The following is a 21,110-nucleotide window of genomic DNA, read 5'->3' as shown; positions in this document are numbered from 1 at the left end:
AATCCGAGACCTGATGGAAAAGAAGACTGAATACCAGTCCAGGAGGGAATAAAAATCCTCTTCTTCTACTTTTTGCAACTATTTTTTGGTGTTGGGATGAAATCTGGCACAGCTTCTCCCTGCTCTCGTGATTCTTGTACTTTGTCCCTTCCTTTGCCTGGATCCAGACTGTGGGAGGGTATACCCAAAGAGTGCTAGAGACCCCATGCCCTTCTCAGGGTTCCCAGAGAGTACCCCACACACAGCGCTCTATAAAAAGTCACTGCCGCTTTATCCCATGGCTGAGACTGCCCTCCAGGGCCCTGCACCCCTTCCACAGGCCTCTTGCTTTGATCTAGGGCACCCACATTCTCAATCCAAACTGTGCCTCTCTGGCCAGCCCCTGTGGATGAATGCCTCAGTCGAACTGTCTGCCTGGCTTCCCATCAGCTCATCTTTGAATCCAGGCCTGCTGCAGAAGTGCCAGACCTGATCTCTCCCTGTCTGCTCTGATCTCATCGTTTTTCCCCTAAGGGCACCACTCCAATCCCTGCCACTAAGCCATGGGGACTTCCACGTAACATATTGGCTGGTCCCTTTTTGCTGAATCTGTTTTTCCATAACAGTTTCTGGGTTAACTTGTCTTAGAACATACCAGAAATTGAAAGGTCTGCTTATCCTTTATGTTCTAAGAGAATAAAGAAATTAGTGTGTGTGTGTGTGTGTGTGTGTGTGTGTACTATAATATATATTTACATTATATACTACATACTATATACATAGTGTATTAGTGTATATAGTATGTATATAAATAGTGTGTGTGGGGGGGTGTATATCACTTAGAAGTGTGCCTGGCAATGAAAAGCATCTAATATATGTTATTTTATCAAGGTCTGAGCCAGCAATTGTAGTTTCTTCAGGGCTACGTGGTATTCAGAGAACTTTTGGAACCAAGCATTTATTTCTAAGAACAGTATTGGATGCTGGAACTCTAGTCTTCTCCAGTATCTCTTTTTACTATTTCTCAATTCCTGTTTTCAGGTGGGAAAGAAAGGCTTGAAAGATTTGCCTTTGAAGACGGAAAGACTGCCTGAGATTATTTTTTCTTATTTTATTTTTAAGCCACTGAAACTCAGTATGGCCAATGGATAGGTGATCCTTAAATCCTCACCAGCTTTGTCTAAAACAAGCATTTTTTTTTTCATCTTCCTAACAGAATGTCTTTTACGCTTTTGTGTGCAGCAAGAAAATACTAGCCCAGAAGGAACCACTAAGAGCAAGAGACCTTCTGTTAACCCAGTGTGACTCCACCGGGGCCATCTATTTTCATGCCTTCCTAAATTATCCATTATAATGATGTGCTGAGGGTTGGCTGCTCGCTTCTTGAGCATCAGGTCCCTCCATGCCTGGTTTCTTGCCCTTTGAGCTCTTCTACCAGCTGGCCTAGGACAGGGCTCTAGGAAGGCATGTGATAGAAATCAGGAAGTGAAGATGCTGGTTCCCCAGCAAGAGCCAGAATGGAAACAGGCCTGTTTCAAAGATCGTGAGGGCCAAACCCATGCAGTACTATTCCTGATACTACCTGTCTGGTGTCTGTTCCAGAAGTAACACTGTGGGATGGATAATAATTAATGGGCCTGTAGGGACCAGACCAATAACTGGGTAGCCACTGGGAAATTTCAGACTGTGGGCATGGCTCCAGGTGTGAGGTAATACGTTATCTTTAGACTCATTTAGAATAGCTGGAGCTGGAGTGGGGCCCATATTGGCTTGCAGGCAAAGGACCTCCCAGGGACATTATGTCCCATGCAAAGACCAGAATATTCCTTATATCTTTATTTGCTTTATTGTAGTCCTTATCACAAATATCATAAATGTTTATATCCCTCATTTAAACTCTGAGCTCCTTAAGAGTTTTGATCATATGATTTTCATGTTTAAGTCCCCAATGCCTACAGATCAATCAATTAATTCATCAATCAATCAATCAATCAAGTTTAGGTTAAAAAAGAACACTATATTTCCACCCTTCAATTAGACCAAAGAGTTGAGATAATCATGAGGCTTTAGGGACTCCTCCAGGGTGGATTAAAAGTGGTATCTTCCTCTCCCCTACCTCATTGTCTGAGGTCATTCACAAATGGACTGGGAATATATTGTCCCACCCTTGCCTTAAAACTAAAAAGCTCTGGATACTGCAATACTGGAAAAACATGGAGGATGATGAAATTTCTCCCACCCATCTGCCAGGGGGCCTGAACTCTCCCCAAGCCTAGATGGAGGGGTTCACCCAAATGCTTGCCGTGATCTAGTGCATATCCTCTCCTAAGATGGCAGAAAATTGCTGCCATATCTCTGTGTCTCTGAAAGTCATTTCTTTATCAGATCTGACCAAAGAGCATCTCTTGATCTTTTACTGCTGATACCATTGACGGTTCCAGTAGTTCGGTGTTGTCCTGACCAAACCCTCTGCAAGTGTGCATGACTCATCAAATCCCATCTTCTGGAGGTTACAGTGGGATGAAAAGGACAGTAGGATCACAGCCATAGCAACAGAGGTGACCAACCTGCCCCTTTCCCGAGAACAAAGACCACAGAAGTTCTTTCCATTCTTTATCCTCCCGATCACTCCATTTATATGATTTCTTTAAATGAATCTAAGTTTCTTGTACATTCCTTATTCTTAGTCCCTCACTCAAGATCAGTGTAGATTCAATGACCTCTATGTAGCTCTTAACAACCCACTGGTTCACCATCTGAGTCTGACCTTCTGGACTCGGATCTCTGGTCAAATATCCAATACAAAAAATAAAGACTTTTAAACTTCCAAAGGATAAGAACCAGAACAGCACACCCAACCCCGACAAGTCTCCATGTCTCTCAGAAGTAACAACTATTTGGATGTTAAAAGACTAACAGAGGTGCCTCACGCTCCTCATTCCTCTGATTCAACTGACTACAAGAATGGGGTAGAAAACAGAAGGGAATGGAAGGAAACCAACTAGGAGGTACACTGGCTCGAAGCCACATGCCTTGTGGGGAAACAAATTCTTTGCCCACCCCCAACACGATTCCTAACCTTTTTGGAATCTTGGCACTCTATCATTACCTACTTGACCGTCCAGTCTTGATATGACAGCCCCCCATCCTGCACATGCATGAAAATGAAATGCAATTCATTTAATGTTTTTAAATGACTGTGAATGAACAAGACTTTAATTGCAAGCATTTTGCGGCATCCTTTGCAACAACTTGGAACACGTTGGCTAAGTGGAACAAACACCGCTTTTTTAAAATAAAATTGAGCCAATTGTGTAGCTGTTACAACCCTGTAGTCACGTCATGAGGTGAGCCTTGCTCCAACAGTCCTAGGAAACAGCTGGAGCCGTTGGGACCTCAATTAGGGAGATAGTGCAAGCCAGAAAGGGTTCCCAGGAGGTCCCTACACCCTTCCTGCAAATGAACTCCAGGGCATAAGCTCAGATCCTTCCGGTGAACCCTCCTTTGCTTGAGCTGCTTTCAGTTGCTTTCAATCCTTACAAACAAGTGATGCTGAAATGGCATGTAAATAAAGGACAAGTGGAGAGCAATAAAAAATCTTTGACAGGCCCATGCCCCGCCTCCCTCCAGCCATCAGAGCGCAGTGCCTCATGGGAAGTGGAAGGGGACAGAAAGATTGCCTCAGTGTCTGGAGCTACAGTTGTGCTGCCCGGTTTTGCTATAATCAGATCTGTGCTCTCCTACCTAACACAGCCATCTACCTACCCATATATGAGTGTGTAACTGGATAGAAGGAGGCACTTTGCTTGGCTCCCTTGACCAGTATCTTTTTTTTTTTTTGAGATTTATTTATTTATTAGACACAGAGAGAGAGATATTATAAGTAGACAGAGCAGCAGGCAGAGAGAGAGAGGGGGAAGCAGGCTCCCCACCGAGGAGAGAACCCAATGTGGGACTCGATCCCAGGATCCTGAAGTCATGACCTGAGCAGAAGGCAGAGGTTTAACTCACTGAGCCACCCAGGTGCCCCCCTTGACCAATATCTTTTGACAGACCAAGAGGAAAAGGGACACTAAACTACACGGACAGGAAAAATAAAAGACGGAGACTTATGGCCAATATATTCCCGCCCAAACATGCACACACTCCATTCTACAAAGCACATAAAAGAAAAGACCCTAAATTTAGAAAAAGACTGTTTCATGAGAAGGATACTTACTGGGCTTTTCTACAAAGACGTTTTGCCCTACAGACAGTCGGGCTGCTTCATTCCTGCTATAAAACAAGATCCTACTTGGTCCGGCCTTAATGAGGAAATGCAAAGTTTGAAAAATTTTATTTCCCCAGCTTCTTGCAGAGCCCCACCTCCCACGTTATTGTGCTAACTTCCTGTTTTCCACCCCCATGTATCCACAACTGCCTGATCTCCCTCTTGCCCATGGCCTGGTCAACACATATCAGTCAGTGGTCATTTCCTCAAGGCTCTGCCTTCTGCCTTGTGACTGTGGGTGGTGCCAGTTCACACAGGAAGTAGTCGTGCAGACAAAAGTCTTTGGATTAGACAGGCTGACAGACACAACTATGTAGTCCCGTGCCTTCCCTGGGCTCAATTTCCTAGTGTGTAAGATGGAGATTTCTTTGACCGTAACGTTGGCGAGGACGTGGAGCAAAGGGAACCCACGTGCACTGTTGGTGGAAATGCAAACTGGTGTAGCCACTGTGGAAAACAGTGTGGAGATTCCTCAATAAAGTAAAAATAGGACAACCCCATGATGCAATAATCACACTACTAGGGTTTTTACCCCCAAAACACAAAAACAGTGACTCAAAGGGATACATGCACCTCAATGCTTATGGCAGCATTATTTACAATTGCCAAATTATGGAAGCAGCCCAAGTGTCCACTGACTGATGAATGGATGAAGAAGATGTAGTATATATGTATACAATGGAATATTCCTCAGTCATCAGAAAGGATGAAATCTTGCCATTTGCAATGATATGGATGGAGCTAGAGACTCTAATGCTCAGTGGAATCTGAGAAATACAAATACCATATGAATTCACTCCTATGTGGCGTTTAAGAAACAAACCAAAAAACAAGCAAAGGCAGGGAAAAAGAGAGAGATGCAAACCAAAACACAAACTCCTAACTGCAGGGAACAAGCTGATGGTTACCAGAGGGGAGGTGGCGGGGGATGGGTGAAACAGGTGATGGGGATGAAGGAGGGTACTTGTCATGAGGAACACCGGGTGACGTACGGAAGTGTCGGATCACTATATTGTACACCTGAAACTAATGCAACACTGTGTGGTACATCTACTGGAATTTAACATTTTTAAAAATGGAGATTTCTTCTCTCTCGATGGTGATTTCTCTCTCTCTTGCTGACTAGATGGAATGCACATCTCCAGGCTGAGGGCAGGTACCCGGAAGCCTCTCCACACTTTCCTGGGGCTGAGGGGGGGTCCTGGCCTTCCCTTCTCAGATAACAAAGTACTTGCCTCCTTAGAGCTACTGTAAGTGTAGGTCCGAAAGTGCGTGGAGTTGAAGGACAAGTTTACGAGGCAAGGGGCAGATGATGGAGGCCTTTCTGCTCCAGGGTGCTTCTGGGCCCTCATGGGGAGAATATGTTTCCATATACCTACTATGGACTCTGATGAAAACCTCAGGATGCTGAGCAGTAGAACTCAGTACAATGCTACATAAGGATCAAAACCAGAATTGGGCAGATAACATTTTATTGTGAAAGAAGTTACTTGGGAATGACAATGTGATGACATGAAAGTAACTGAGTTTATGTACTGAGATGGAAAAAAACGATTAAAGTCATTCTTATTGTTAAATGCTTAGCCAATTCAGAGTCCCTTGGGAGAAACAAAATGTCCCTTAACATGTTAACGAAAATTAAATTATTCATTTTAGAGCCTTAATAAATCTCTTTGAGTCTTTGCTGGCAAAGACTTTAAATCTATTGCTTCCTGAAATAAATTTTGTTCATTTAGTAACTTTTGATTCCAAGAAATTTTGACCTTTCAGATTCAAAGCTTTGACCATGCAGGTGAAACACCAAATCCAGATGATGTGTTCGAGAGAACTTAGCTGAGAGTGTGGCTGGGCATTTCATTCTCTGAAGTATCTTAGAAAATAAAATCTTGGTTGTTCATGTGAAGACAGTAATGCAAGTCACATCATCGTGTCAATCTTTAGTTGGTTATAGTTTGTTTGTTTTTTTTTAAGAAGTTATTTGAGAGCAAGAGAGAGCGCAGGTGCGCATGAGCCGGGTGGGGTGCGGGTGGGTGTGGAGCACAACAGAGGCAGAGAGAGAGGGAGAAGCAGACTCCCAGGGGAGCGAGGAGCCCACTGCAGAAGCTCATCCCAAGACTTGGGGATCATGATCTGAGTCCAAAGCAGAGGCTTAACCAACTGAACTACCCAGGTGCCCTTAGTTGGTAGTAGTTTTTAAATTTAACTAGTGAGTTAGTTATTCAAGCACCATATTCCATAAAGACTAAAAGGCCACTTAGAAGATTTTTAAAAAGATAGCTTGATAACATAAGTTACATAGAGGTGGAAACCAAAGGGGAAAACAAAGGTAATTTCCTGAAATAGAACTAGGAATGAATCCAACAAAAGATTAATTGTTTACTATATGAAGCTATTTAGTGACTTCGGTACCAACTTTTTAACCAGGTGAGGAAAAATTGTTTGACTTTTTATAAATAGAAAATGTTTAACTTTTTACTCTTTCCAGTTTAAATTTTATCTATTTGAAGGACATTTCAAAAATATTCCAGTGCACATCTCAGAATCTTCTACTAAGTCATCTTAGAATCAAAATTTTATCTTACTGTCAAATTATTTTTTTCTACCTCACAGTTCAAAAATAAGGACTATTATATCATTGGAAAATCTTGCAAGAAAGCAAATCTCAGCAATAGTGTGAACTCCTGGGAAGTGAAAAGATTGTTTTCAGGAACTAAACAGAGAGATACATTTACATTTATACATATATTTAAGACAAAAAAATTTATGTAGGAATTGCTTGTAACTTTCTATTTCCAAGCTTTGAAGACTTTGCATACACCCTATACCTCTACTTAATAAACTAGTCTTTTACTTAAAAGATTTTTCCAATAAAGTTTTAGTCTTATCAGGTTTGGGTGCCAGCAAAGGCAGTCAGTCACCTTGCAAATTTCAGTAACACATAACCCTTAGATGGGTTCACAATTTCTGATCTTAGATTTTCTAAGTCCTCTTTTCCAGGATTCTGTCCCATATTCTGTCCTACTGAATCATCAGAATATCCCAGAAATTCCAGCAATCTGGCAAAAAAAAAAAAGATATATATATATATGTAGATATATATGTAGATATATGTAGATAGGTAGGGGTGTGTGTGTATAACATATATTTTATTGTATTAAAACTATATACTATACTTAATATATATCATATAATCGTGTACTTGCAATTCTTTTATTCCAAGATATATCACAATAGGTTTGTTTATATGTTAAATTACTGTTTATTAAGCCACTGGAAATAATTTTTCTCTGTATAGTTAAGCTACTAACTAAACACAGTAATTTTTAGCTTACTTTCTGTTTTTAGGAATTATTTTTGAAATTTAATTTGATTTTTATCATTACATAAAATCTTTACATGTTTCTAAAATCAAATTCTCAAAACAAGGTATAATCCAAAGTATAGTTTTTAATGTTTTTCCCTCACCCTATTGCCAATTTTTTTTATACCCTTTTGTTATGACTTCAAGTATAAGCATATACACATTCATATCCCTGACATTTCGGGGCTAAAGAGCGAAATATTATCTATTTTCCTTCATCTTGTCTTTTTTAGGTAGTAAAACATCCCACAGAGTATGTACTGATAGCAGCAAGAGGATGAATATACCATTAACTTTGAAATGGATATATGACAACTCCTTATTAACCAATAAATGTAATCTTATTAAGTTATTTTTTCTTATATATTTTTATTATTTTCAACAGAACTATCTTTGATGTGTGTCTTAATATACCATCTTTGGAGGGTTTTTATATTTGAAACATTTTAACAGACTCTTCAGACAAAATAGTCCAATCTGCAGCTCAGAAAATATTATCATCACTTTTAAAGATCATAAATTAAAACTCTCCATCTTTCCAGTTGGAAAACTGGGTCTCCAAATCACAAGACTAATTTTTTTTCACTTTTTAGAAAAGGAAATGAAATAGTTTCAAATTTATAGAAAAGTTGCAAAAACAGGAAAAAGAATCCTGTAACCCCAATTCATCAAATGTTAATGTTTTAGCACACTCTTTCTCTTCATCTCACTCTTTTCTCTCTCTCGTACACACATACGCACACCCAGAACAAGAACATCCTCTCACATAACCACATTGCAATTATAAATTTAACATTAATACCATAATCACTATCTACCATTTAGTCTATATTCGAATTCTTCCAATTTTCCCCAATCATGTCCTCTATGGCAACCTAGGATCCAACCCAGGATTCTGAGTTGCATTTAGCTGCCATGCCTCTTTCATCTCCTTTCATCTGGAAGAGTTCGTCAGCCTTTCTTTGTCTGGACAGTGATGCTTGTGAAGAGTGCAGACAGTCCCTAGAACAGGCGCACTATCATTTATACTCTTCTCAACCCCTTCTGGTGTTGGCTTTGCCTTAACAGATGAAACTTGGTGTCTGTTCTTTTTTTTTTTTTTAAATAAAGATTTTATTTATTTGACAGACAGAGATCACAAGTAGGCAGAGAGGCAGGCAGAGAGAGAGGAAGGGAAGCAGGCTCCCTGCTGAGCAGAGAGCCCCATGTGGGGCTCGATCCCAGGACCCTTGGATCATGACCTGAGCCGAAGGCAGAGGCTTTAACCCACTGAGCCACCCAGGTGACCCTGTTCTTTTTCTTTCTTTTTTTTTTTTTTATTTATCTGCACGCGCGTGTGTGTGTGTGTGTGTGTGTGTGTGTGTGTGCAGGAGAGAGAGAGAGAGAGAGAGAGAGAAAGCACAACTTGCGGGATCGGGAGATAGAGGGAGAAGCAGGATCCCCACAGAGCAAGGAGCCCGATGCAGGACACTCAATCCCAGGACCCTGGGATCATGACCTGAGCCGAAGGCAGATGCTTAACTGACTGAGCTACCCAAGTATCCCCGTGTCTGCTCTTCTAACCTCCCAGAATCTATTCCTTGAGGGTGAATAAACACAACAATTCATTTTCATGAGTTTTTATTTTCAACATCTGAATCCACATACACATACAAGGACTCAAAGCAAACCTAAAAATAGTAGTTGCAGTGGTGGTAGCTTGTACTACATGGAGCTCACTCTGTTTCATATATTTACTCATTGGCTCCTGATGATAACTCCAGGAGAGTAATACAATTATTTTTTATACCTTTTTATAACAGGAAACTGAGGCACAAAGCAGTTAAGCAACTGGACAAAATTGCACAGCTAGAGTGTGGCAAAACCTGAACTTCAACCCCAGCAATCTGGCATGAGAAGCTTCTATGGGTTCTTTCTCTCACAAATAAATCTCCTCACCACTATTATAAGCATTCAGGCTGGCGAATGACTATCTGGCCTTTATGATAGGTTGGCATGTGATTCAGATAGTAAAATGCATAAGAACAACATTCTGGTCTAATTCATAAGCCCCGTAACTCTCCATCTGATCTAAGTGGAAAAAGAAGACCCAGAGAGGCAATGAAGTTAGCAACAGACAGCAGTTCCCTGAAAGCAGGAAATGGCAGTATCTGAACAAATTATCACTGAGTCATTTTAAGTAAGTTAAATATTGACTTAGCTGGCAGGAGTAAATAGCACATTTTTAATTGTTATCCACTTTTACCAAAAGGTAGCTCGTACCCACTGCGTCTAGAAGATCATATGCATTTTGGCAAGAACCCAAATAGAAAAAAGGGTCTCAGGGAGCAATACCCATTTAGGAAAAGATGAGAGCTTAAGAATCTTGACTAAGAAGCACACGTGTTGTTAGTACTACATTGAAAAAACACTGTTCCCACAAAACCCAAGAGAGCTGTTAGACTAGGGAAAGTTCAAGAAGATAAGATTTTCCTTGAATGTATGAGTTTTAAAACAGGTTTAGAAAACCAAGGGGCTGGGGTGCCTGGGTGCCTCAGTAGGTTAAGCCTCTGCCTTCTGCTCAGGTCATGATCTCAGGGTCCTGGGATCAAGTTCCACATTGGGCTCTCTGCTCAGCAGGGAGCCTGCTTCCCCCCCTCTCTGCCTGTCTCTCTGCCTATTTGTGATCTCTGTCAAATAAATAAATAAAATCTTTAAAAAAAAAAAAAAAAAGGAAAACCAAGGGGCTAAGTGGAGTTAAGAGTGTCCAGAGCAGAGTAAAGATGTACAGCTCTCTGGGAACCACACACAGGGGACTGAAATCAACAGAGGGAGGACAGCCTAAGGCTCAGTTCTGGAAGCTAAAGGATGGGAACACCAAGTGTGATCAGCATTAACCCCGCCTGTTCACCAGTTGGGTTGGAAAAAAAATGAGTTCAGAGTCATAATTGTCAGGAAGAAGAGACTATCTCAAAGGAGAAAAGACTTTTGGTTGAAGAGGGATTTTTGTTTCATTTTGTTTTTTTTAATAATGGCAAACCAACTAAGCTTGAAAAGAGGAGAATGAAAACAGCCTCCTGGCTCAGGGTCAGAAGAAAAGCACTGAAGCTTTATAGAAAGTGATGTGTTTGGATAGGCAGTGAAGCTGAAGTCAGGCAATCCCTAGCTGAGGTGAAGCTGAGTAGGGTAGAAATGTTGATTTCCCCACACTATGCATCTTGTCGCAGATATTTGTGAAAAATGAAATGGTAATTGGACACTGTAATGAGGTGAAGGGAAGGATGCTTTTTTTTTTTTTTTTAAAGATTCTATTTATTTATTTGACAGAGAGATCACAAGTAGGCAGAGAGGCAGGCAGAGAGAGAGAGAGGGAAGCAGGCTCCCTGCTGAGCAGAGAGCCCCATGCGGGACTCGATCCCACGACCCTGAGATCATGACCTGAGCCGAAGGCAGCGGCCTAACCCACTGAGCCACCCAGGCGCCCCGGAAGGATGCTTTTTAAGTAAAGCTATACACTGGTTACAAATTCCATGTCTAACCAGGGCCATAGATATAAAATCAACTCCTGGGTGCCTGAGTGGCTCAGTCAATTAGGCATCTGCCTTTGGCTCAGGACATGCTCCCGGGGTCTTAGGATCGAGTTCCACATCGGGCTCTCTACTCAGCAGAAAATTTGCGTCTCCGTGTGTGTGTGTGTGTGTGTGTGTGTGTGTGTGTGTGTGTGTGGTCTCTCTCTTTCTCTCTCTCTCTCAATCTCAAATAAATAAATAAATCTTAAAAAAAAATCTACTCCTGAGGACAGCTTTCATGACTCCAGTCATTGGGAAGACATTCAGAAGAAACAGGAAACATGGGAAGTAAATACATTTGTGCAGAAAATTATGGGGATTCTAGAAATAAAACTTCAAATTTTAGTGCATATGGTGATACTGCATATATGTTAAATAAAAGGAGGGAACCAGAGGGATGTCTGGCTCAGTTGGTAAAGCATGCAACTCTTAATCTCAGGGTTGTGAGTTCAAGCCCTACATTGGGTGCAGAGCCCACTTAAGATAAAAATTTTAAAATAACCCACCAAAAAAATTAAAAGTAAAAGGAAGAAACCAAAGAAATGTGATCATATAAAAATAACAAAGTCAGTTAAAGTTTTATATGAAGGTTCAAGGCAAACTTAGAAATAATAGTAATCACGGCAGGCATAGTTAACACTTGTGTAGTGCTCACTCTGTGTACAAGCAAAAGTCCTACTGAGACACGAATTTTTTCATCACATCTCAGAGTTTTGCAGAAAAAAAGTAGACAATGGATTTATTAATCAATTCAGTAAAAACATTTGCTAAACATTAGGGATATAGAGATAAATTTAATATGATCCCTTTAGTCAAGGAGCCCCCTAATCCTATGGAACTGGCAGATAATTACAGTCCATTACTCTGGTAGCTACCAAGGATAAGGATAACAAACATCAAATTAATGAAAATTTGTTTTAGTGACACATGGGGTTCCACTCAGTAGACTTCCAGAAGCCCCCAGACTTCCAGTTCCTCTTTTATCCCAAGAGGATCCTGGATTTCCATGATACTTTCTGGCATTCTTACTCTAAGACTCACTGTAAGTCTTAGAGTATTGTCTTACTCTAAGACTTGACTCTACTATGATGCTATGGTGCACGCGTGCATGCGCACACCCACACACACACCAAGGAAGGATGATCTCAGTTGATTATTCTATCCCTATTGTCAACACTTGTCACAACCAATCTTGCCAGGTGGACCTTGCTGTTATTACCAAGAAGGGCTTCATCTCACCTCCGTTAGAACTCTCCTACTATACTCCAAAAAGTTGTCTGGCTCCTGAAGATAATTTTTTTTTTTGTCATCTTCTCTCTATAGCAACTTGAAATACCTCTACTCTGTTCAACGGTGAGTAAGTTTTTAAACATCTAGTAGTGAGGTTAAGAAACACGCACACACACACGCACACACACATACACACATGCCTTTGCTCATTAATCTAAATTTCAGTGTTCTGGTGCTTGGACATCAATCCCAGCTCCTCTACCCCCTACCCAGAATTCCCAGGCAAATCTAATTGAGTCTTTGGGGCAGGCAGACCCATTTCCCCTGGGGACAGGGTTACCTGCACGCTTCGCTGTTTCATTCTGTGAGGGAGATGCACCTGAAATGTGAGCTTTAGTGGATGAAAAGGCATGTAACCATGCCTCCAGCTTACTTCAGCCAAAGAAAGGAAATGAAAGTCGAGCTCTCTATATATCCTTCTCACTAGAGAATTACCAAATCACAGTGACTCAGCACCATTGAACTTCTTTGGCACCAGTACCTATTACTACTCCATTATGACCCACGTGTTGCTCTATCAAACCTCACCAATATTGCTAGAAAAACACATATTTGGTGCAGGAAGAATGTATTTGTTACATGAAAAAAAGAGAGATTGCATGGCAGAAGTGGGCAGTGATTCAGTGCAGATCAAAGTTCTTTCTCAAAAGGAATTTGTTGTTGGTTCACACTCTTAGATGGGAGCTTTTGTTGTCTCATTGTACAATATTCAAAGCTTCACTGAGCTAATGTTTAGAAATCCATTCACTATGGAAGCAAAGTCCAATATCAAATTCTTAAAAGCATGTGACTCGGTCTATTCATAGCTGGGTGTGTACTTATTCATGAGTCTAGGTACACAGCTGCCCATCCACACAGAGCGTGACTCTAAAAAAATGGAATGGTAGCTGGACATGGAAGGAAGGTCAACACGGGGTGACTTTTCATCAGAAATAAGAAAGAACACCACACATGGGCCCACAACTTCCCTCGTTGCTCCAGTATCTACCAAGGACGAGGGTAACAAACATCAAGCTGTTCTGACCTCTATCACCACTCTTTTGTCTGTTCTTGAGCCTTATACGATTTGAATCTATCAGATACATACTTTAATTTTATCCAATTTTTAAAAATGCAATACATTTGAAAGATATTTCTCTCTCAGCTCTGACCTCAGTCACTCAACACCTCTACCCAAGGCCATCAAAGATACCAGTTTCATGTGCATTTCTACAGAAATATTTATTCATATGCATGCCAATGCACATGCGTACACATAATTTTCCTTCTCACACAAGTCTATAGAATGCGCTACACATAGTGTCCTTTACCTCGCATTTTACACACACACACACACACACACACACACACACACACACACACAGAGATATCACAGATATTGTTCCTATTCAAGACTTTCCTGATCTTTATTCTGCTGAGGAGTATTCCTTTCATGAACCAATCCCCTACTGATACCTATTTATTTATTGCCTAATTTTTTGCTATGATAGACTTTTAGATAATGTTATTCCAACCAGAGGAAAGGAAAACATTCTTAAGAGCAGAACTTTGGGTCAAAGGACATATGTATTTGCAATTATTATAGATTTATAAAGTTACTCCAGTGACACAGTTTTCCAGTTTAAGCTCCACAGGCCCATTTTCTCACACATTTACCAATGCAGGCTGTTACTAAACTTTTGGATCTTTGCCAATCTGGTAAGAATAAAAAATTTCCTCTTTGTAGATTTAATCTGCATTTCTCCTATTGTGAGTGTGGCTGAGCATATTTTCATGGATATAAGGACCATTTGTAGGTCCTTTTCTGTGTACTCTCTTTCAAACCATTTCTTCATGTTCCTGTTTGATTGTTGGTTTACTTTTTGAAGATACTTCTTATATACTCAGAAATTTAGCTTTTAATCGTGAAGTGTCTTGTAAACATTTTCCCCCAAGTTCTTGTTTCTCTCTTGTCTTTCCTATATTAGCATTTGCCATATAGATTTTTATGCAGTTGGATTTTATTGTGTGGCTTCTGACCTTTCCATTCAAAGATTATAAGAGGAGATTCTCTCATGAATTCTTTTGGTGTTTTTTTTTTTATAAAGATTTTATTTATTTATTTGACAGAGAGAGAGAGAGAGAGAGATCACAAGTAGGCAGAGAGGCAAGCAGAGAGAGGTGGGGGTCGGGGAAGCAGCTCCCTGCTGAGCCTGATGTGGGGCTCAATCCCAGGACCCTGAGATCATGACCTGAGCTGAAGGCAGAGGCTTAACCCACTGAGCCACCCAGGTGCCCCTCTTTTGGTGTTTTAATAGTTTTTGTTTGTCTGTTGAAATGTCTGAATCACTTGGAATTTACTTGGGTATAAGATGTTAGCTGCGGATATAATTTCCATTTTTTTCCAGATGATCACTCAAGTTTACAAACACCATTTATTAAATGACTGCCTTTCCCCTATTGATTTGAAATGCCATTTTTATTATATTCTAAATTCTATTTGTGTTGGGGCACATTTCTATAACAAGAAACCAACCCATGAAGATTCTCTACAACCCTGTGATTAAATTGGACCTAAACAGAGGTCTTGATTACCTTTGAAGGAGAGAGTCAGCAGACGGCATGTAGAAGAAACCACACTCAATGAACCACATGCGACAGAACCATCTGAAAGGAACTTTAAAATAAACCTTTCAAATGTCAAAGAGATAAGGAAGGAAGAGAATCTGTAAGGCAAGAAAAGAACATTTTAAGAAAAGGGCATGCAGATTTGAAAGAGAGTTAAATGGTATGGATCAAGTTATGATCTACTGATCTGAGCATTAACTGAGCATTAAGCTGACCAACTACTAACTAAACTTTGTTGTAAATTTTGCCTCAGAATAGAGAAAAAAATGAAGGAAACAAATACGAATTTGACAATTCAAATGATTTGATTATTCTAAAGTTAGTTAAGAAAATTAAAAGAATCATTCTATATGGTTTTTTTTTTAATTATTTATTTGACAGAGAGAGATCACAAGTAGGCAGAGAGGCAGGCAAAGAGAGAGGAGGAAGCAGGCTCCCTGCCAAGCAGAGAGCCCGATGTGGGGCTCGATCCCAGGACCCTGAGATCATGACCTGAGCTGAAGGCAGAGGCTTAACCCACTGAGCCACCCAGGTGCCCCATCATTCTATATGTTTTGTCTCAACTTCTGCAGTCCTTGTTTGATAGCAATTTTTATTGGGAGAAAAGGGGCATCATTTTACCTGAGTAAATACATGTTGCAGGTAAAGAGCAACCAAAAGCTACTGAGTAGAGAAGCTTTGTGTTGTAATTCTTCATGGATTGGAGGTAACCTTGAAAACCAACACAAGTTAAAGGCATTTTGGATAGGTAAGGTAAGTAATAAAGGATATGGACAGGGTACAGAGTTATCATTATCCTCCCAGGGAGTCCGGGCGGGTACAGCTAATTTATTGCTTATAAAAATAAATAAGGGGGGAAAAGTAGTGCTGTTGAGTAGCATTCAGGAATGTGATTAGCTATAAATAACAGAAACTCAAAAACAGTAGCTTAAACACTATGCTTTCCCTGTGCGACAAGAAATTTGGGGAAGTCCAACATTGTTCCACAGGCTCACCAGGCTTTTCCTGTTTTTTCACTTCCACGATCCTGAGCATGAGGCTTTTGTCACCGCTTAGCTACAAGAGAGCTGCTGCACACCCACACACTACATCTGTACCCCGACAGGGAGAGGAAGGCTCGATCTGTGTCAGGAAAACCAAAGCTTCTACAGAAACCCTCCACAGGGACCTCAGGCAACGCGGCAGGGTCACGTGACCCCTCCAGCTGCGAGACCCTCTGATGAAGCGAATAGTTTCAATTCGGCACCGTGGACAAAATTAGGGTCTCTTAGAAAGAGAGAGGGGATGAATATTGGTATCAGCTGATACAGGGGTTACCCCTGGCCTCACGTGACACTACAATTCTGTTGATGATAAGACACTCAGAAAGTTAGGGACTATTCCAACACATCTTAGTTTTGATAAACACATATTCCCATTCATTTTTTGCTTAGTCCATCCTACTTATAGCCAAAAAGTGAACTAAAGCACTCCGAAAATCTCCTCTCGTTTTCTTGTGGCAAACAAGTCAGTCTTTCTTTATTCACAACTGCAAAATGTAAAAGTGAGGCAGACAAAAACTATGAAAACAGAAAAAATGTTACAACCAATTTTGTGGCAAAAACATTATGTGACCAGAGAAAAAAATATTTAGAGTCTTCATTCACGTGAATTAGTGTGAACATTTATTTCATACGTTAAAGAAATAGTAACGTTTAAGGAGTGCTGCCCCAGACTCTACTTGGAATAGGACGTAATAAACAGTACCGTCTACATTTAAAACTTCTGAATTCCTAAACACTTCTGTTCAATGGTTTGAATAGGGGATTGTGGAACCACATTTAAAAAGATAGCTTTGTGCCCCTGAGTGGTTCAGTTGCTTAAGCAACTGCCTTTGGTTCATTCATGACCCTGGAGTCCCGGAATGAGTCCCGCATGGAGTTCCGGCCCTGAAGGGAGTCTGCTTTTCCCTCTGACCTTCTCCCCCTCTCGTGTTCTCTCTCTCTGTCTCTATCTCAAAGAAATAAAATATTTTTTAAAAAAGAAAAAGATAAACTCAATGTAAATACATAGTTTAGCAAAAAGCATGGGATAGTGGCTTAAATAACTATAATTAAAAGAAGGAAAGAAAGAAAGAAATCCTAAAATTTTGAGAACCTAGAAAAAGGTCAAATTAGGATGCTACTTAGAATTAAGGAACTTAAACCATTTCTGTAGTCACTTACGATGAAGGCATCAAGAATTATTTCTAAATTTTAAGGATGCCTGGGTGGCTCAGCTGGTTAAGCATCTGCCTTCGGCTCAGGTCATGGTCCCAGGGTCCTGGGATCCAGCCCCGCATTGGGGGGGGTCCCTGCTCAGTGGGGAGTCTGGTTCTCCTTTTACCTCTGCCCCTCCCTGCCACCTGCCCGTGCTTTCTCTCTCTCTCTCTCTCTCTCTCTCAAATAACTAAATAAGATCTTTAAAAAAAAAAAAAAAGAATTATTTCTCAATTTTAAACACTACATGCACTTGAATGCTAAACTAGTCCTAGGTAGTCCCAGAAATGTCACTGAGTAGTACAACTTAATGTTAATATTTGCCCCTCCCTGGCCCCCAGTATCACCACAGGATGTCTAGTGTAAAAGCTAAAGTAACTGCACGAGAAATCTTTGCTCTTGTTTGCTACTCTGAGATGATCCTCTGCCTAAAAATAATCAAAGCAGAGACCACTGTTGCCATACAAATGAAACCTAGTAGCTCTCTGTGAATGCTCTGAGTGATGATCAAACTCCTACTGTAACACACTGATCCCCATGATAAACAATAACCAAGGTATCCGATGTGTCATCTTGTTTAATATCTGTATTATGTTGTACAGGACAGATATCACACAAGTAGAATACAAAGAGTATTGTAAGGTACAAAAATGCAGCATGTTCACCCTACGTGAGCTCTCTGCAGGGTGGCCGTGGGAGAGCTGAGCCCACGGAAGTGACGAGGGCAGGGGACAGCCAGGGCAGCGCTCCTCCGTTTTTAATGTGCACGCAAGTGGGGAGGCAGAAGCTGTTAAAATATGCATTCTGATGTAGCAGGCCTGCAGATGAGCTCTTGATTGCATTTTTCCCCAAAGTTCCAGGTGACACAGATGCTAACTAGAGGACCACGTTTTGAATAACAATGCCCTACAGCTTCTTCCAACCCCAAGTTATCATGCTCTATAAAGGGATTTATATATGCCTATATAAAGGCATAATCTATGAAACAAGCTGCAAAATATAGAGTTATAAGAGTTTACTACTCTTAGTCGCTTGGGAGGACATCCTACAGCTCCTAATACACAAAGTCTTAGGGGAACTCCATGTGATTTAGCAATCTAGCCAGCTTGCCAAGAGTATAATGAAAAACATAATTGAGATGTGGGCGAAAACCTCCAAAGACTAAAAGTCTTTGCTCTGACATGCACCCTGAATATGGCTGTCCCTATGCCAAGATTTTACTAAAAGGTAATTAAGCCCAACCTTGAAAAACCATGTGCTCTCAAGAGCCTCTTGAACCCTCTCGGCCTCAAGTGGAGTTAGGCAATTCTGGAGGACTCGTTCACATCTTAAGTCTATTATTTGCAAGGAACATGTAGACCCCATAAACACATAAGACGTTACTTGGATAATAGGCCACAAAAGAAGTAGGGCAAAGTGGAGAACCGCAATAATCAAGAAGGACAAAAAGGAATTCAGAGTGAACCCTTTCTACAGGGTTATTAATCTATTCTATTCTATATCTGTTCTATTATCTATTAATCTATTCTCTATCTATAATCTATTCTACTAGGTTTAAACTGGTCTCCTTGTTTCTAGAAACGTTAATACCAATTTATGTTGCTTACCATAGCCAAAGCCATCCTCCCCAAGGAGAATTTTTTACATGCTGTTCTGCTGTGAAAGCTAAGGTTCACACAGAGAAAGAAATGCTCACTCTTTTTTAGAGAAAAAGAAATGTGCACAACTCTATAGGTTTTCACAAAAGCATACAGTTGTGTAACCACAACCACAGTCAAGATATTGAACACTACCGGGACACCTGGGTGGCTCAGTTAGTTAAGCGTCTGCCTTCCGCTCAGGTCATGATCCCAGAGTTCTGGGATGGGGTCCTTCGTCATATCCCTGCTCAGCAGGGAGCCTGTTTCTCCCTCCCCGTCTTCCCCTCCCGCTGCTCATGTTCTCGCTCATCCTCTCTCTCTCTCAAATAAATACATAAATAAATCTTTAAAAAAAAAGATATTGAACACTTCTCTCAACCCCCAAATCCTTCCCTGTTCCTATACAGCCAGTCCTTTTTCCACGATCCCCGCCCTTGGCAACCAGTGATCTGCCTTCTATGCCTATTGTTTTTTCTATTCCCAAATGTCACTTAGGTCCTTCTGAATTGGCTTCCCAACTTTGCAGGATACTTTAGAGATTCCGCAGTGCTGTGGCCTGTGTCAGGAGTTTGTTCCTTTCTGTTACTGAGCACGATTCCCATTGCAGTGCCACAAGGAGCCTACGGCAAAAGGAAAACCATGTCCCCCTACCTACATGTTTTTATGTATTTTATGGGTATTTTCTTTCTAGAACATTTAAGTAGCTGAAAAATATTGAAAATTTGGAAAATAGGTATATTAAAATTCACAGTTACATATAAAAGTTTGGGACGCCTTGGTGGCTCAGTGGTTAAGCATCTGCCTTTGGCTCAGGTCATGATCCTGGGGTTCTGGGATCGAGTCCTGCCTCAGGCTTCTTGTTCACTGGGCAGCCTGCTTCTCCTTCTGCCTGCCGCTCCCCCTGCTTGTGCGCTTTCTCTCTTTCTCCCTTTCTGACAAATAAATAATAAATAAAATCTTTAAAGAAAACAAACAACAAACAAAAAAGTATAAAAGTTTTTTTATACCAAAACACAATTTATTGTCATTTTACTTTCCTGGCTTTAATGGAAGCAAACTCATCATTAGTATTTTCAAAATCTACTTCTTTGCTTATCTCATTTTCTTTCACATAAGATTATTGCACTAAGGGGGGCCTGGGTGGCTCAGTGGGTTAAAGCCTCTGCCTTCAGCTCAGGTCATGATCCCAGAGTCCTGGGATCGATCGAGCCCCGCATCAGGCTCTCTGCTCCGCAGGGAGCCTGCTTCCTCCTCTCTCTCTGCCTGCCTCTGCCTAGTTGTGATTTCTCTCTGTCGAATAAATAAAATATTTTTTAAAAAAAGATTATTGCACTAAGATTAGCTTTGTTAAAAAAAAAAATCTCAAGATCACCTTCCAGGGGTACCTGGCTAGCTCAGTCTGTGGAGCACACAACTCTTGATCTCAGGGTTGTGAATTCGAGTTCCATGTTGGATGTAGAGATTACTTGAAAATAAAATCTTAAAAAAAAAAAAAAAAAAAAAAGATCACTTCCAAGTTTGGAGAAGCTTGCTTTTAGTAAAATTGGTCAGTCAGTTTTAGAAAATCCAAACTCAATACCGATTTTACATTTCAAGTTATTGATATTGTATATTGCTTAAAACTATTTCACATGAAATTTCTATAGGACTTAAGTTGTCATAATATTTAAGAGCCAAATCAGTGGCTGATTTTTGTAAATCAGATGTAATCTAGAGAAATAACAGATTCCTGGTTAAAAACTTAAAATCTGAAAATGCTTTATTTAATTTTTCTTATCTCTACCTCAAGTGTGAAATTAGGATACTTATACTCTTCATAGGTTTTGTTTGATGTGCATTTTTTTTCACAATAATTGAAACTCTTCTGCAGTAATTTGTAAACTTTTTACTTCTTTATTTTCTTTTTCATTTATTTCAAATTCAGGAAGTATATTCATATCTCTTATTCAAGTTTTACACTCATCAAATATGCTTTAAAAGGAATTTATTAACTTGTTTTAAGCAAGGGATAGGCATTCTATTAAGCATGTAACTTTATGTATAGTCATAGATTTTTTAATATACAGCTTTGTTAAGTTTTTTTTGTTGGTTTAAAACATCATTTCAGGGATGCCTGGGTGGCTCAGTGCGTTAAGCCTCTGCCTCGGCTCAGGTCATGATCCCAGGGTCTTGGGATCG

At 40.4% G+C, this 21,110-nt stretch overlaps 1 long non-coding RNA gene across 2 annotated transcripts in view; it reads right to left on the bottom strand.

Moving 5' to 3' along the window:
• LOC123942635 overlaps window positions 1-12,810 on the bottom strand; it is a 30,005-nt gene extending 17,195 nt beyond the window's left edge. For both annotated transcript variants that reach the window (XR_006818446.1, XR_006818445.1), the window contains exon 1: window positions 12,729-12,810. This is a non-coding gene — a long non-coding RNA (uncharacterized LOC123942635). The remainder of the gene's footprint in view (window positions 1-12,728) is intronic.
• Window positions 12,811-21,110: the final 8,300 nt, after the last annotated feature.

The sequence above is a fragment of the Meles meles genome, chromosome 5 (assembly GCF_922984935.1).
Source record: "Meles meles chromosome 5, mMelMel3.1 paternal haplotype, whole genome shotgun sequence".
In the NCBI taxonomy this organism is placed as follows: domain Eukaryota; kingdom Metazoa; phylum Chordata; class Mammalia; order Carnivora; family Mustelidae; genus Meles; species Meles meles.
Note: the sequence above shows the minus strand (reverse complement) of the source record. Positions and strands in the feature narration are given on the sequence as shown.